Raw genomic sequence first — 18876 nt, 5'->3', positions numbered from 1 at the left:
ATTCTACAATGGTTCACATACATGTCATCAATCAGGTAACGGAGAAAGCTGCAGAGTCCAATCAACCTCCCTATATTGCTTTCATAGATTACGAAAAGACATTTGATTCAGTAGAGATAAAGGGGTCATAGAGGCATTAGATTCAGTAGATAGTAGAGTCATAGAGGCATACGTAATCAAGGAGTACAGGAGCCATATGTGAATATCTTGAGAAATATCTACAAATATTGCACATTTATCTTGGTTCTCCACAAGAAAAATAGAAAGATACCTATAAAGAAAGGGGTCAGACAAGAAGACACAATCTCTTCAATGCTATTCACTGAGCGCTTGGAAGAAGTATTCAAGCTATTGAACTGGGAAGGCTTAGGAGTAAGGATCAACGGCGAATATCTCAGCAACCTTCGGTTTGCAGATGACACTGTCCTGTTCAGCAACACTGGCGACGAATTACAACAAATGATTGAGGACCTTAACAGAGAAGGTGCAAGAGTGGGGTTCAAGATTAATATGCGGAAAACAAAGATAATGATCAATAGCCTGGCATTGGAACAAGAGTTCAGGATCGCTAGTCAGCCTCTAGAGCCTGTGAAGGAGTACGCTTATCAAGGTCAATTACTTCCAGGGCACCTTGATCAAGGGAAGGAAATTTACAGAAGAATAAAAATGGGTTGGAATGCATACGGGAGGCATTGCCATATCCTGACTAGGAGCTCACCACTATCACTGAAAGGAAATGGGCACAATCACTGCATTCTACCGGTGCTAACATATAGGGCAGAGACTTGGACACTGACAAAGAAGGTCGAGAACAAGTTAAAGCGACACTAAAGGTTACCAGAAAGTCAAGTTAAAGTGATAAAGCAATGCTCTAGAACGTCTAAGGCGTCAATATAATCGCGAACAGAGCTTTAGTAACCGAGAAATTGAGGTAAATGCACGACACGATTTGAGACCCCCCAGCGACATTCCGGTACTAGCCCGATGACGAAAGCACTCCTCATCATAATTTATGTCACTAGTACTCAACTACTCGTATTAAAAAGATAATTTCATTAGATTATAAGACGGAAGAAAATGCTACTTGTCTACCTCTATTCGATTTTAAGAAAAAAAAACACATTTTGACGTTACCCTTGAGTAGTATGGGGAATCGAATGGTTTCGTTTTCGCTCGACTCTGCGCGCTCGACTTTGCACCGCGCGCGGTTTGGAGTTTCAGTTGTTTCTTTATCGCGTCGTGCTGCGGTGGTCCTGCTGGCTCACAAAACTTGCATTTGGAACAAGCAGCGAGAATGCCACGTCCATGTGATGTAGTGGGAGGCGCGAACGGTCCGCGGAACTTGGCCAAGGGCAGATGCAGCAACGAATCCAACGGGACTTATCACTGTGTGCCAACGAGTGAACCTCTCCGTTCGAAGTGGTTAAGTGCCGTACCTCTGCCACAGCGCGCTGGCAAAAAGCCGAAAAATCACGTAGTGTGCTCGCTGCACTTTCGTCCAGAGGATTACGAGTTCAACGCCGACTTACTGAAGACGCCTGAAGTGCCTTTCAAAGCAGGCCGTCGTCGTAGTAGTACGCAATGACGCCGGCAGCGCGAGCCCTCAACAGCAGGTCACGTTCATCAGTGCTTAAATCGCTGAACTCAAGCCCAGCATCGCGAGCTAATGTGTCGTTGTCAGGGTCATCCATTGCAACGAGCGTCGAAGTTGGCGTCATAAAATAAAGAACCAGGTTATCGTCGTGCGCTTTCCCTTCCGCTAGCCACCATAGTTCCGCTTTCGCGCTGCTGTCGGCTCTGTCTTGGCTCTGTTTCTGGCCGCACGTTTGCGTTTTGTGCAGAAAAGCCGTAGCGCCGTCTGCGGGAGCCGTTTTACTAACCGACGGCGCAACGTCACTAAGAGACCATGACGTCAATACTCCTCGATCGGAGGGCGGGTGATTTGAACTGCGCTAGAGGTACGCGGACGCTTCAGAACGCATTTTCTCTTAAAATAAGTCTCTTCTTCGCACGAAACAAGCGTTTCGAGGTTTCTGGGATGGTATTTCAACAGTCTACGTTGACTTAATATTAACCTTTAGTGTCCCTTTAAGGACTGCGCAAAGAACGATGGAACGAAAAATGTGACACGTAATGTTAAGAGACAGGAAGAGAGCGGTGTGGATCAGAGAGCAAACAGAGATAGTCAACATTCTAATGGACATTAAGAGAAAAAAATGGATCTTGCCAGGCCATGTATTGTGTAGGATGGATAACCGGTGGACCATTACAGTTACAGAATGGGTCCAAGAGAAGGGAAGCGCAGTCGAGGACGGCAGAAAACTAGGTGGGGTAATGAAATTAGGAAATTTGCAGGTGCAAGTTGGAGACAGGGGTAATTGGAGATCGCAGGGAGAGGTCTTCGTCCCGCAGTGTACATAAAGATAGGCTGCTGCTGATGATGATAATTTGTGGTTCACTCGTCAGATTTATTGATCACTTTTTTTTTCTGTCTCTGTGTGGTTGAAAATTTGCTAGTATGATAACTCAACTTTCACATCGAAATGAACTGATTGTCATAGAGAAACGTTTGCCTCCCGATCAGCAGCACTAAAGTAATGCCACCTTGCGCAGTTTTCCGCCATACGCATTATAATGGAGGAAGAGCTATGAAGATCTAGGATTTTACGTGCCAAAGAATGATCCATTTATGAAGCACGTCGTAGTGGGGGAACTGTGGATTAATTTTGACCACCTGAGGTTCTTTACTGTGCACCTAAATCTAAGTAAGTGATCCATTTCACATTCCACCCCCATCGGAATGCGACCGCCGCGCCCAGGATCGAACCCACTACTTAGAGCTCAGCAGCAAAACGCCCTACAGCCAATTTGCTACCGCTGTATTGCACGAAATAATTTCCGTGATGTTTGCACTTGAACCAGCTTCCAACTTGCTCACTCTGTTACATAACTGATATGCGCTGGAAAAAAAGTGTCCCACACACACACACACACACACACACACACACACACACACACACACACACACACACACACACACACACACACACACACACACACACACACACGCACACACACACACACACACACACACACACACACACACACACACACACACACACACACACACAACGCGCGCGCGCGCGCGCTTCGAACGCACACACAATAAATAAATAAATCACCTATGTGCCCCACGTAAATACACAGAAAATGAAAGAAGCAAAATCGTCTAGGCATAGAATCACTACATAAAATTCACTGCAAGGACAACCGGTGATGCGGGACTAACGGGTGTAGGCAGAATGCGGGCGCGACAGCGACTCCGGCGTCAAAAAATCTGTTAGCGGCGGTGCTTGTTATCAACGCATCCTCCTATAGAGACGCAGTGAATAGCTTCCTTTGTTGGCGGTCCAAGCATGTCGAAAATACAAGAAAGAGAACCAAAGGAGAGCCCTAAAAGGAAAAGAGAGAGAGAGAAAGAAAGAATAAAGAACAAGACGCGAAGAGGCTGAAAGGGAAATGGTGGGGGAGGGCGGAAAGGAGGAAGGTGCTACAAGGGCTCCCAAAATAAACTGAGCCAAAGGCTGCGGCTGGCGGCGCGCATGGCACGACGGCGAACGGTGGGGGGAACTCGAAACCGCATCCGTCGTTCATTCTAACACGCCCGGCGTCTGCACGAGCCGCGCGCGATAACGGAAGTAGGCGATCAAAGAAAGAAAGAAAGAAATAGCAATGCACGTTGTTTTGCCGAGGCATGTGCGCTCACAATTAAGCACACATGGACGTAGTTTTCGCCCTTATCACACGACGGGTGAGCCGCTTTGCTAGCTGCTCAGGATTAAATATAAACCACATTATGAAGCGTAGACCACGATATATATATAAAAAAATGAAGATTACAGGTTGTATGTTAAAGATTGCTTTTCAGCCGCCGGCTTACCAGGTAGGCGATATTATTTCTCTTAGTTTTACAGCGTGTTCTAAGAAAAAGAATTTTCTTGGCGATTCGGTGAACTGATCAATAGCGAAGTGACACGGCTGCTCATAAAAGACTTCTGAGTGTAAATTCTTTACATTCACGGGTCATTCGTAACAGCTGCTGCATAGTAGGGAATTTGTGGGGGTAGTACGACTCAATTCAACAGAGCCGGACATGAACCGAAGGCTTTTTAAGAAAAAAATAAAGAAAGAAAAATATAAATAAATAAATTAATTGAATTTATTTATAAGATAAATAAGTTTGACTACTATTACACATGTGTTTGGACAAAAGATGATGATGCTCACATAGTTGTATTCATTGCGAATACGTTCGGCTGTAATCAAGAACAATGCCAGTTAGAAGACATGCTTCTAAGGAGGTAAGCAAGTTATCACTGCGGCTGTCGAGTTCATCGGGCTCATCGAGATATCCGTGAGTTTTGAGATACATCAGCATTGGAACTGAAGTGGATTGAAAATAGAATGGTAGCCACCATGTAATAGATTACAAATGTAGTATGCTTGCCTCGATTCTTCCCTGAATGGTACGAAGTAAGCTTAACAGAAGGACACGCTTAAGAAAAGACGTACTGAAAATTGCTCTTAGTCAGAACTGCATAAGAATACACTACCTTTTAGCGGAAGTATTTTGGCAAGCGTAGCAGCATTACATAGTGGGCATACATGGATTGGACAGAAACGACCTTCAACTGCCCTCCCAAATGCCCGTCGCTGGCAAAGAAAAGGGGCGTGCCACCTTGATACGCGATAAAATTTTTGCATTAATAACTTCTAGGAAGTGATATGAATCAGGAGCAATCACATGCTGTGACGACTACAGTGAGGTGAACTGAATGACGTGGCGCGTCTTTCTTTTTTCTCTTCTCGCTTCTTAAGTTAAATATTATGTATCGTAAGAAATTGCTCAATCCAAATAACAACCTCGACCTCTTTCTGTTAGCATACAGTGACCAAACGATATCAATCATCACGACTGCACCATGCATGCGATACGCATCATGGTCCGGGACAATAAGCGGGAAATGTTGCGCACTTGAAATTCTTCAAATAGGGCCTCAGGTACCCACGAAAACACTGTAAATGCATTAAGAAAAGCACAAGTATATTCGGTGGTCAAATATGTCTATTTTGGCGTGCACATCGCCACGAAATAATTATTTAGTGGTGCTTACAGGATTGTACACTTGTACGTGCAAATATACGCAGGTTACATCTGCACAGTAAAACGTTGTAGCTCATTAGTCGCACTGTTTGCATGTATTGCACAAAAAGAAAGAGGAGCTAATGAAAAGCTGGAAGATCAGACAAACAAATAAATAAGTGTGACAGCAAGAAGCCAGAAAGTGTCCAAGTAATATCCAGAGAACATACTAATTTTTCTGATGGCGACTAACCTGCCATATTTACTATCTAAAACATTGACATACATGACATCTAAAGCAATGCAATGATTGATTTCCACGGCTTTTGTTTTACCGACATATTTTTCGCATCGTCAAAGATCGTACGCGTTTCCCGCGTCGTCAGTAAAGTCATGCCACTCTTACTGCATATTTTTTGCTACATTTACGATAGATTATCTCCTCGTCACATTATTTTGATCAGAAATTAAATTTTCAATAGTCATGGCACTAAGAGCACATTTAGGGATTCTCAACAAAGTCGTCGTGATAAAAGTAAAATCAAAGTACACAGCATGCGGGCGCATTTTACCATGAGACACACGTGCCCTTCGCGCTCTGTGGACGATATAGTAGAAAAAAAAAATCAAATGTATAAATTCAGAAAGAAAGCTAAAAAGAAAGACACGACTGCACCGATACGAAGAAAGCGAATTCCAGCGCCGAGTGCAATGCCTGCGGTGTCGGGGAAACCATAGAACACATACTGTGCTACTGCCCATCTTTTGAAAATGAAAGGCAAGACCTCTGCACAGCTCTCAATCAACTAGATGGAAGGCCGTTCACCTTGAACAAGATCTTGGGACTATGGCCTCGCATATCGCAGCTACAAAAGGCCACGAAAGCGCTGCTGCGATATTTGAAAGCGACCGGATTGAGTCAGCGTCTGTGATCTGGACTGAGTGACCGACTGATATCTCCAGTGGACTTTCTCTTCTTTTAATCTTTCCGTCCCCCTTTCCCTTTCTCCAGTGTAGGGTAGCCAACCGGGCTCAGTCCTGGTTAACCTCCCTACCTTTCATTTATCATTTTCTCTCTCTCTCTCTCTCTCCTCACGGACTGCAGGGTTATTAACAGCATACACTTGTGCATTAGCATAAGCCAGCTTACAGTGTCGTACGGGTAGAATACTGCTACAGTGCGCCTATACAGATAGCCAAATGTGCATGCCTATGAAGATGTGAGTGGAAAAGTGTAGCACAACTCCACGGTCATGTTTCAGTAACTGCAATCGCAATGACCGTAGTTTTTGGATGTACTAGAGATCCTATGCCAGCGGTCCTGACAATGACTGAAAAGGTGAAGCGCGCTTGAATACAGAATGATTCTAGATTGATGATAAAGAAATAACTGTACTGTGATTACGTTGACGCTTACAATTCAGGTTAACGTGAAAAGCTAATACTGCTATCCGTTATCGGTAGTCAGATGCTGCACGGCCTCTTGGCTGAGCACGCGACAAAACATCAGTTCCACACAATTTCTCGCACCATTTGGCTGCATGAGTACGGGTGCTCACTTATGCCAAAAATAGAAACCAGAGATTGTCTTGCCTCATGACGACGGAGTAACCGTTCACCGCGAGTAAGCCTGCGAATGGGTAACGGCTAAGGCGAAGGAAATTTAGCTTCGGCTTCAATAGGGACATTCCTACGGCGCTAGATTCAGTTGAATCTCAATGTATGACAAAGGAATTTCGCTGTCGCATTGTTGACGTAGAATTTTACACCGGCTTGCAAATATACGATGTCATTAGTTAGGAAAAGGCTGGGACTTTTGTAGTGACACTTCTAATTATTTGGTGTGTTGCTTCTGAGAATATTGATGCCATGGTATAAGCACGAAGCTGTTTACGAAAAGGAGCTATTTAAGTGGGATTGCCCTCCCATAAAAAAATGTGTTCCTAGTTCACAAGCTGCTGATGTCACCAAGGCCATGACAATTATCCTGCCTGAGTATGTATGAACGGGAACGTCGCTTAGCTACAATAATTCTTGACTAACGAGTTCTATATCGAAATACGAAAGTTTACTGCGTGCGGGACCTGTAGAACAGCCAAATTTTCTCGTAGCCTTCGCCTGCAGCTTGGAAGTTACTTTTGTAGTCCACAGTGCAAGGAGTGGCTGACAGGACGATGAACTTGCACGACAATGTTTTAATTCGATTATCATTCTTAGCCTACTTCCCCCACTTTGGCGTGCTGCTGATGTCTGCTTCAAGCCCCTGAAATGTCGCTGTCGCGATTGAATCAAAAAAGACAATCACATGTCCGATGGTTGGGTTCGGACCCGGTCCCCTCAGCCCGATGGTCTACGCATTAGACCATGGTCCTACACTTAGAAATCCAACATAATACTTTTACCAGCTTCAATCGTGCAAGCCAGTGCTTTGACACGATTGGCACGTGAGTAGTGTCGCATGGCAACAATTTACTAATAAACTTGATAACGCGTACTCTTTTATCCGACAATGAAAATTATTGTTTTACGCCTGAAAAAGAAGCCTATGCAATTACGTCATAGTTCATTTCAAGTCACATATGCGGAATCCCAATTCTACAATGTCAACGGGATAAAAGTGCCTACAGTTGGGAGGCCGCGTTTAATGAACCTTTTTTTGCGGCGCCTGCAAGTCCGAAGCAATGAAAATCTGAGAATGATTAGTACTACAAGTTGTAAATAAAGGCGACTTCAGCAATACGGTGTGTCGTTCGTTAGATTGTCTGAATATTAATCGCATTAACGTCGACAGCCATCAGCAGATGGGTCCTGCCTGAATTTCTCTTCTTCCTCTCCTTTTTCTTTTTGCTCTTAAGTTAACAGAATTGTGAAGTTCAAGCAAAAAAGATTGATCGTGAATGCCACCTTCAATGTGGTCAATCTACATCAAATAGACAACTGACCATGACGATAAAACCCGTGCTCGCGTTTCTGACGGTGCTCATTAAGAAGCAGATCTTGCACAGCGCAACAACATGTACAGCTTTAGAACAGCAGGACCACTCACCTAATTCGAAGTTTCAAGTAAAGCGCTAATATCGCTACATAAATTCTATTATTGTTTACAAATGAATGCAGAACAATTTAGTGTGCAACGTCCCTAACATGTGCAGATCGACAACTGTGGTACGTGGCAGCGTTGCATATGTGCATGGCAGCTTGGCAGCTTATGTGCATAATGTGCGGTCATGTACGTTGCTTTGAAAAGTAAGTACTATACTTTCTCTTCTTTTCCACTCATAATAGCAGCACACCTTTCACAAGACCGTTTTGTCCGTCTAAACACGAATCGTATTTCAAAGAACTTCACAGTTCGCCTACACGGTGGAACATACGCGCCATGAAAACGACAATAATAAGAAAACATAAGTGATTTGTACAAAATTAAAGAAAGACGCAAAAGTTAGCACAAATCAGCGTAGAAAAAGAGAATTTGTCCAACATTTATAGCGAGATGCTTATAAAACTTGGCAGAGGCACCCGACACTGAATGTTGAAAAGGGGCACCGCTTTCCCCAAGTGAATACTGCAGCGCCCAAATATTGCGACTAATGGCTTCTGCACGACTTGTGGCGCGCGTTTGTGCGATGTGAGCTGTGTGGCATCGAATCTGTGCATCTCATAACTTTGACCTTAACAGTACTGGGCCATACACATACAACTATAGCATAGCCCAAAGCTTTCCTGATTTCCGTGTAAAAACGAAAAATCGAGTGCGGTTCGAAGTTAAGCCATGCTTTGTGCAGTGGTAGTGCTGAACATTTCTGATAATAAATAGCATGATAGATTGATATCCTTACAAAAATGTTACTTATGTATAAGTGATTATGTAACAAGTGTGCAGTTTTCCACCCATTGAAAGTTTTTTCGCGAGAAAGCAAGCAGTACGGTCGTTAATAAACGTCTAAACACACACACACACGCACACACATACACAAAAGACAAAGTCAGCAACTTGTGCGGAATGTCACAGCGTTATCTCTGCCTCTAAAAGTAATTAGTTTGGGGAATGTTGATTGAACGAATGCCCCTCCATGCAGGTTTTGTCTGCAGCAATGACGAGCCTAAAGGCTGCGACATGTGACCTTGGGTATGACGAATAAGGCGTCAAGAAAACTGATCTCACACGAACACACACACGCATGTGTAATTAATGTGGTAAAGTCTTAGAGCAAATGAAATCAAAAAGATAGCAAATTTTAATGAGCATAATTGAAAGGGCATCTAAGAAGTCAGGAAATGAACTCGGTGCTAATTGTCATCTTCAGGAACACACATCTATAAAATACTGCACTAAAACCTGTTGTGGGGCTAGTTGGTGCATAACTTTCAATAGATGAAGCACCAACAGTGACGGCACGCTAGAAAGGAACAAAGACAGCGCCTTGTCCTGTCTTTGTTCCTTCCTAGTGTGCCGTCACTGTTCGCGCTTCATCTATTGAAAGCTATAAAATACAACGCAGAGGAATGCCAACAAATATAACTAAGCTAAACCAGCACGCATTTTGCTCAAATGTCTCTCGCGTATGCTAGAGAAGGCAGTAATATCAAAAAAGCACGTGTGTTCAACACCACATAAATGTGCAGAAAGCGAACAGCCAGAGTACCAGTCACGGTGCTGGACATTCCTTTTCTGCGTCATCATAATCCAGGCACTGTATGAAGGTGTCATAATGGCATTACTAAACAAGGAACGACAAAGTTCACAGGAACCTCTTTTGTGCAAGAAGCATTCTTATAATCCTACAAAAAAAAAAAAAAGAACGCCTAGAAGCGCACAACGCGACAAGCATAATTTCGCAATTGATGAAAACAATTTTTTAGCGACACACAGAAAATGACTACCAATACATCCACCCTTAATTCTCAGCTCGCAATGAAGCCAGGAAAGCAAAAGTACCCGTTATGCATAATGCAAGTATAACTGCTGGCATACAGACAGAACCCAGTAAAGGTAGGCAGATCCCTAGTACTGCATCTGCGCTTTCCTAAGAAGGGTGCAGCTGTAAGAAATTTCCTAAGTGAGAGCCACGGTGCCGCCATATCAATACATTGTTATCCTTCTTTGCATTTATACGGAAAACAATGGTATCATAGATGAGCTATAACTTAGGAAGATAAAGTATGATGAATGATTGCGTTAGACAATAGTTTATTTCTGGTACCGTCACAGAAACATCCTATAGGGCGCAGAAAATTGTTTGCGCCATAAAAAATCATATGGTAAAGTAATGCGAATGCAATTAAAGGCCACGCGCTGATTGCAGAGTAGTGATAACTGCCAACGAAAACATTTGGCGAAAAATTCAAATTGTACATACTATATGCTCGGCATCCAGCATGACGCTTGAACTGTGCATGTTTATATTTCCTGCAAGTTGTGCTACTGCCCACAAATCATTTCCGACAGCTTCGCCAGCGCATCCGGTGTCATTTAAGTTTGTGCCAGTTATTATTTTGACCTATTTATTGCGTATGGACACGTGTCCTTCACAGAAAGTAAGGTTGCGAACATTATGCAATAATGATTGAGTGTCGAAGAATACCTCGGCACTAGTACACCTCTCCTGAAAGAATATTGTCACTTGTGGTTACTCTTCCGGGGCACCGAACAGCTCCGTCACTCCAATTACGTCTACGTTGGTTCAAGAACGATAACTGACGCTTCAGTTCCCGTGCAGTGCATCACAAAACTGTGAAACGTTAGCTATCAGTCATCCCTCCTTCTCAGCACTTGTCAGGTTTAATACAAACATTTTATGTTCCTTGAGCTTTATCGGTTGGTTCTATTGCGGTATTATTAGTGTTCGTGCTGCTGCCTTGATCAACCAGTTTGTGCAAAGTATCTACCTTCTAATTTGTTGGGGTTGTTTTGCACGTTAATTTCCCCGCCTACGCCGGGACTGGTATTCCATGAACTCGGAGGTTAGTTCAAAGGGTTGCGGGCTGATAGCCAGTAAGAGTTTTATTTTTCTTGTCTTTTTTAGCACAAAATATGAGTGACTCGGTGGCTTAAAGTCATCATGAATATGAATGCATTGTGTTATGCATATCTTGGTGAAACCCATAGAGCCCGAAAAACCATAAGGCTGTGAGTAAGCCTCATCGACCCCTGTATCATTGGCCGTTATAGTGCTGAATATCTGAAGGATGCTGGCTTGAGTAATGGTCCTAAAGAACGCGATACTGGCGTATTACCACTAAGTATGATAGAATAAGCTTTCATATAGGGGCGCTCACTGGTGCGAACCGACAAACTTACAGGTGTAAACAAATATAAATAAGATGATGAAATGCCGGAAGACGAGACGTAGAAAATGGTAGAAAACGTTTGAAATGCACTATCACCATATTGTTTTGATACTGCGCCAACGTGCAGTTAAACTTTCTTGTACCTGCTTGCATTCTACATAGTCCACTTCATTAAAGGCACACCAAAGATGAACGTTAAGCGAAGCTGCATTAGTAAGTTAGGAAATATCAGTAGCAAAAGGGCCACTCGACTTGCTGAGCAGGAAGAGACAAAAACGAAAGACGGGCGGCGACTACGCTTTGAAGTTCCCGTCCTTGTTCGCCGTGACGTCCAGGATATTGAGAGCGTCTACTCGAGTCTGGTTTGTTGTGCGTACACTGCATTTTAAAGGAAACATACAGTATAGTCATCGTAGAAAGTTTCCAGCTCATTTCCTGCGCCTTAACAGCCAAAAAAACGAGAAATTAATTCGACATACATGACGTCCCACTAAAGCAATGGCACTGAAGTTTAGCGGCGAAATTCAAGAACGGGATGTTGGGCTTTCACTTTCTACAGTTGTCACCAACGTTTTCCTGCCAATCGAATGAATATGGAGATTATACAGAATACTTTCCCAGCAAGAACTGGTTAAAAAGACCGTTACAAAAGAACGATGAATGCGACACGGCTGTCAGATCAGTTTATTTGGGCCTTCAATAATTACCTGAACGTCGTCTTGAAGCATGGTAACAGCTATTGTACGCACAATTTGTCAGAGCCCGAACTATGGATATAAAAAGTGAGCTTGCCATAAGTCCCGTGGGCAGGCTGTACTGGGCCGTCACTGCTGGAGGTATTACTCGTGCAGGCGAGCTCCGATTTCGCATATTTCAATTTCATAGTGGTACCACCCACGCACCAGAGGCCCTATAACGTAAAGCTATTCCAATATGCTTTTATTCTAATCTCCTGACGTCAAATTTGCGTAACCGCCGACGCAAGCATCGGGCGATCACCCGCAAGGTTGTCTGAAGAGACCAATCAAACGCTCTCCTCGTTCATAGGAGCTCACTTTTGTTTGTTGAAAAACGAATAATATTGCTTACACTGAGCGGCTTGTCTTATCTAATTGGCTGACAAGTGGCGAGGAGCACGGTCAAGTGGAGAGGGATTCGATGGGGCCGAGCTACTGCAACGAATATCGATAACCGGACAAAGGGGCTGGTGCCGGCGTCCGCGATTGGTCCACTTTCCCTTACTTAGCTTGTGGTGGCTGGTTGAAAATCGCGGCGGCATGCAACGGAAGCTTAAGAATGGCGCTAAAGCGGGTCCTCAGCAAAGAAGAATTGGCAGAACGAGGTCGTAAATGCGCTGAAAGTGCTCGAAAACGTTACACGGCCACGCAAAAAGTTTGATTACACGCAAATAAACCCATGCTCTCAGGCAGGTGCGAGCAGCCAGTGCCTGAGCGATCGGCGGTAGCCATATTTTATTCCATTCGCAACGGGGCAGCCTGCGGCTATTCAGATAAAAACTGAGTTTTGTTCGGCATATTAATACATCTTTAACGCATACACGTCAGTTTGACGCGGTGAGTTTTTGCGATTTTGTGACGTCGCGTGATAGGCAGGTGAAGTAGATGCAGCCCGAAAGCTTTTGACCAACGGCCAATGGTTAATGGCGAAAAGGCGTCGAATCAGAAATAACTATTTTTCTATTCTTCGGTTAAATCATGCATAATCAGTGTGCACACGTCATATCAGATGGGAAGCTATCGCGGTTTTCGCGACGTTGCGTGACAAACAGGTGAAGTGGGGGTGGCCCAAAAAAGCTTTTGACTAATCTCGGAGCGCTCATCGCAGAATTGGAATAGAAAAGTTTGGAATAGTTTTACGTTATAGCGCCCCAGGTCAACATTCGTGTGTGCAAGCAAGTGCCGCAACGTTTAACTTCTTGATCACGAAAATTAAAGCGAAGACAAAGTTATCTTTAATCAGCGATAACGCGAGCCCGAGACATTACGGTTTCATCGGCTCTATCTGAGGCATTTCACAACGACGCTCGTTACAGCCTCGCAAGCTCCGGATATTATTTATCAGACACACGTCACGATGTACTCTGTCTTTGAAAAATCCGGCATCCAGTATGTCAAATGGTAGTTGAGAATAATTTTTTTCTGCTTGCATTCGACGTAATGCATTAGTCGCCGATGACATTTCTTAAAAAGTAATCAAAAATTAGACAGCCGCTGGGATTTCGAATGTGAGCGCGCTTGCGAAAACGAGCAGCGTATGTGATTTATCGTCCTTTAGCCAGCTCCTAATACCACAAGTATCAAGCTATCCTTACGCCTGCGTTCACAAGCTGTCGAGCCGCGTTCTAGCTTAGTACGACACACGCTAAGCGATGCTTCGTGCACAGACAGCGATATAACGACTGAAGGCCAACGGCCACGCTGCGTCAACTTTACAGTGTTCATCAAAACCAACTGTTCGCTATATAAGCAAAATAATGAAGCTCATGCATGCTATAGTGAACACAGAGAGCTGCCAGAAGACCGTAAATTCTGCTTCGCAGCACATGTGCCGCGCCAATCGTATACTAGGCTGCATATTCACAAAGCTGCTCTTTCGGTGAAAATATTCGTAAGAGACTCCGGTGAACCGTTATAACAAAAATGACATTAGTCAAGGTGGCCAGCTAAAGAAAAAATTAAAAAGAAGGTTATTCCGAATGAATTGTATCTGTTTGTGTCACATACAATGAGTTAATCTAGATGGCTTGAACTTTCTGAAGATTATGTCTATGCGCTTTCCGACTTTTGTTGACATTTTATGATTTTTTGTGTGTTTGAGCTGACCTATATTTTCTATGTGCTGTGCGGCTAAGCGAACAGCCGGTATCACCAACGATGTCAACGTGTCCCACACACACACACACACACACATACACACACACACACACACACACACACACACACACACACACACACACACACACACACACACACACACACACACACACACACACACACACACACACACACACACACACACACACACACATTTTATTATAATAAAAGAAGATCTAATGATAAAGCGACGTTTCGTTCGTTCACATAGACTGGCTAAATTAATGAAGTGCCAGGGAAATGTGAGGAAGTAAAACTGGTAAGCTAAAAAATTAAATATTGCTTGTTTTCTTCAATATAAAATAATTACAAAAAATAGAAACCGATATTTTAGCCAATCCAATGGGCAAGGTACAACTAACCACGATTCAAGGATTGGCACCAAGCGCACCTTGCCAAGATTGAAGCACGGGTGAAAAGAGCCCGTGCAAGGTGTGAGCAGAGTATGATGAAAAACTGTTCGCATGTGCATGGAAATGAAGGAGAGCAAAACGGTGAAATACGCGCAGCGCCGCCTGGCAACCACACATGTTCAAACAATGCCTGAGCAATGGAAATGTAGGGAGCATTCCAGCAGCATGAAGCACGAGAAAGAAGAATCCATTCCTGTAGCTTCAACAAGTGACAGCCCTGTCAATTGTCGCCATCATTTGACTGACGTTCTTTTAAGGACGGTGATGCGCAAAAGTACCACTGTTGGCATTGCGCGGTACGTCCGCTTTCAATGACGCGTAAGTGAACCACGATATAATCGACGTATTAGCAACTTTTGATTTGGATGTATGATAAACGATAACAACAATAAGAACAACAGAAATGTAAATGTAGTAAATCAATCGGAAGAGGTATCCAAGTACTCTGTGAGTTTACCGATGACATCCAGAGAGAGAGAGAGAGACAATAAACGGAAACCCTGAGCGATGATGAAGGGAGTTCGAGCTTGTTTTCTAAACGATCTGACAAGTGCAAGTCACAGGACGGAACATGTTACGCCTGTCTGGGTATAAGAATCGTTGCCCTATTAGGTGAGGCAACTATTGACAACTCGCGACGAGCTTGAACACACGACCTATTTTTTTCGCCTGACGTGTGAGCTGTGGTGAAAAACTGAACTCTCGTGCAGCTGTCTCCTTTTTGTAATGTAATCCGGAAGGTGCAAGCGAAGTCAGCGTCATTCTAGAAGATGCAATCTTATGAAATAAGCAACGTAAGCTCTTCGTGACGGACTACGTTTGCTGACATTGGTTTCAGCGTAGAATACGATGCTCTAGGAACCAAGGCGCCAGAGGAAGCATGGCGCCTTGGCAGGACCGATCACCTGAGTGTCCCGAAAAGCGCTATGCAGTCTAGCAGGCAGGTTGGCCAGAGTTCGCCACTCTCAGCGGCCGGCGGTCAGACTCGTGAAGCTCCTAAAACCATGCTTGTAGCCGTCGGGAGAAAACGAGCTCTGCCCATACCCTCGCACAAAGAATGTTTCTGTGTATTTTAAAAAAAGAAAAAAGAAGCGCAGATGGCGTAATCCGCAAGTGACTCTACACAGCACAAGCTTCTGCTCCGTCGGTCCTTCACCCTGCGTCCTTCCGGCTGTGCTAGCGTGGGCTCTTAAACGAAACTTGCGCCGTGGAGTTTCACAGGAGAAATCGTAAACGTGTTATTTAGTGAGGATTTCTTTTGCTCTTACCACTAACGATATACCCACATTACTCAGTAATTTTAGGAAAAGCACTCTGAAAAGATCCATGACATAACCATCATGACAAGGTTTTACGACAGCCCTAGTAACGTGCATTCAAGCGGCATTTTATCAAAGGCGTTTGCATGTCATCAATGAGAACTTGTCTCCTCTGTGGCTCAGCCTGGTTAACATCCCTGCCATTCCAATCTGACTTTTCTCTCTCTCTCTCTGTATAGCGCAGGAGAACAATGAAAACCCTTGTACTAAGGTTAGAATTTGGATCATCGAGGAAAAAATTCAGAAAGTCGTGCGCTTTTCTACTAGGCGGACATTTTAAAGCGGAGATTTAGATTTTGCGTTTGTTGGAACGCAGAAAACAAGTCCATAATAAGGCAGAGCTGTACAAGAAATAGAAGTAGCGCACGTGCCACAGGAGAGCAACCAATAATAAAAACGAGGGATGTGCAGTTTTATAATTTCGTCAACGAAACCAACAGGCGTCAATACAACATGGACCATGTGAGCGTCCATCAAAACAGCCAGATTGGGAAAGGGGTGTGAACAACACATGGGCACGTCGTTGCGGCCCCTTCTAAACAAAACAACGCTGCCGGTCGGTTGTCTCTGAGCATGGCATATGTATACGGGTCACGTAGTTCACACAAGTGGCCTTTGAGGTCTACAGTTAATTGCGTTCGTTTAAGGATGCTTTGACAACATATTTACACTCTGATTGTTTTTTTCTTTGCTCTCTCTCACCTGAAAGGAAGAAATTAAGAAATAAGGAAACTAGAAGGGAATAAAGAAATGAATACAAGCTAGAGGTATTCAAGAGTTGGCAATGCGTTTTCCGGGAGGCCTCCGCCTTTCTTTCCTCTCCTTTTTCTGACTCTTCGTTCAGTTTACAGAGTGCAGAGACTTCGCGTTGGCCTTTCCCGAACTGTGCTGTCGGTGACGAAGCTAGCTCACAAGTACTACTCGGAATTAATAAAAAAAAGCAATGTCGAAAGCTAATTATATTTACAAAACGAGCTCAGTACTAGTTACAACGCAGCACTGCTATTACTGAGGGTTGGTTATCGCACATAAAGTGAAACCAAATTTATCTGACGGCGTGAGTCTCTAAGTTATTCAGTGTTGCAGTATGGACAGTTTTCAGCTGTACACTTTCTTCCATGTACTGACGAAGTCTAGCTAAGCTCGAGTTCACTTAGACTTGTTGTGAAATGGTGGCATGCTTGAACGATTTTGTAAGCCAAGCACAAAGAAAACAAACCTGTTGATACAATAAGCGCAGAAGTACACGGAGAGCTTTGCGGTGTTGCACTGAGCCTTTACATTGAACGCAGATCTGGCCACCAAGAAAGCTGAAAAAATGGTAAAATCTAAAATCGGCCTTTTCTAGCCTGCCCGCGATTAAAGCCGAATTGTCAGCTGAGCAGGAACTATCAGAACAGGCTGCTTTCGTCGTTTACGCGCGTCGCTGCGCATAGAGAACAAAAACAGCCTGTTCCGCTGCTATACGAGCCGCAGTTTCAACGCTGCAGTCAACCAAAACAGGTGAATGTTTTGCTTTTGCTCCCATCCGGCGAGGTCTCACTGCGCGCCATACACCTGAGTCGCTCTCTCTCCCCACAAAATAACTACGACGCGGTGACAAGTGCTCGGATCATTCGCGGGCAACGGGAAAAAAGAAGAAAAAAAAAGAAGATAGGCGGCTGCGGCCTGAAGCGGCAGCTCCACAGCTGATCGTCTTACTTACGCCTCGTGGACCGTACTGGCGTGGGCTGGCTGTCAGAAGCGTGGAAGTTACTCCGGCTGAGGTACCGGCACGCCGGGCCCAATGCACACGTGGCAGACAAAAAACGCGCTCTGTTTGGGTCACAATCCGTCGTCCGACGGCCAGGCGAGCACGCGCGCCGAGACCAAAACCAAAACTGCACAGCGTCGACGGGGAGGACGGCCTTGCGAGGCGCCGTACGACGGAGGAGTGGCTGCTGCTGCACGAGCGCGTGGCGTCGTCGCCGCGTGCCGCAGTTGTGGCGCGCGCACGCCGTGTCTTCGGAGGCCGGCCGAAGTGTGCGCGCCGAGCCCGGGCCGTGCAGCCGGCGAGGGGAGCCTGGAGGCACAGCTGCTGCTGGGTGAGCCCGTGACAGGCCTCGGCCACCCCGTGTCACCGAGAGAGACGCCTCGAGAGCAGCGGGCTACACGTGCGCGCGATCGGGGAAGTTGGCCGCTCGCAGGCGCGACTCTTCGCGTCGATCGCCGGGGGGTGAGTGCGTGCGGCGCGCGGCGTAGCGTCGCGGTGGCGCTCCGGTCCGCACGTGCTGCGCAGGCGCGCTGCGCTCGCCCGCGCATTTCATTAACACGGAACGGGGTGGGCGGGCTGCTCTGCATAATCACCGCTGGCCGGATTTAATTAGGACCCGCCGCGTTGTCTGTCGGACGGGAAATTTTGTCACAACCCGCGAACGTCGCCACTCGACCGCGAGCGCCGCCGGTCAAGCGCGAACGGGCCCTCGACCACGCTTTCCGTTGGGTTAACGGGTTGGCACGTGACAAAATATATATGTATATATAAGAACAGTCGTACGCAGACGCATTTGCAGCTGTATATACAAGTTCGCGCTGGTTCTGCCTTCGCTTGACATTTGCTTCCAATTTTTTTTGTTAGTTTACCATTTATTCCAGTGGAGCCGACTGGGTAAAGAAAGGAAAAAAAAAAAAGAGAGGGAGAGCACTCTAGGAACTCAAAGAGTTTCAGTATTGTGCTTCATTTTCTTCTGCTTAGTTTAATCGAGTAAATGTAGGCAGCCCCCGTAACCTCCGCAGCAACCTATTACAATGGCGGCGACATCGTTAGCTCCATAAAG

General features: G+C 45.0%; 1 protein-coding gene across 2 annotated transcripts in view; it reads right to left on the bottom strand.

The window, feature by feature from the left end:
• Positions 1–17870, bottom strand: part of zfh2 (Zn finger homeodomain 2) — a 464809-nt gene extending 446939 nt beyond the window's left edge. The window contains exon 1 of one of the 2 annotated variants that reach the window (XM_050193384.3): positions 17766–17870. The gene's annotated coding sequence lies outside the window, so the exon portion shown is untranslated. The remainder of the gene's footprint in view (positions 1–17765) is intronic. The other variant, XM_050193386.2, reaches the window with a different exon arrangement.
• Between the last annotated feature and the right edge of the window lie 1006 nt (positions 17871–18876).

Source organism: Dermacentor andersoni, chromosome 1 (genome assembly GCF_023375885.2).
Source record: "Dermacentor andersoni chromosome 1, qqDerAnde1_hic_scaffold, whole genome shotgun sequence".
Lineage (NCBI taxonomy): Eukaryota > Metazoa > Arthropoda > Arachnida > Ixodida > Ixodidae > Dermacentor > Dermacentor andersoni.
The sequence above is the reverse complement of the archived record's forward strand: the minus strand, read 5'-3'. Positions and strand labels throughout refer to the sequence as shown.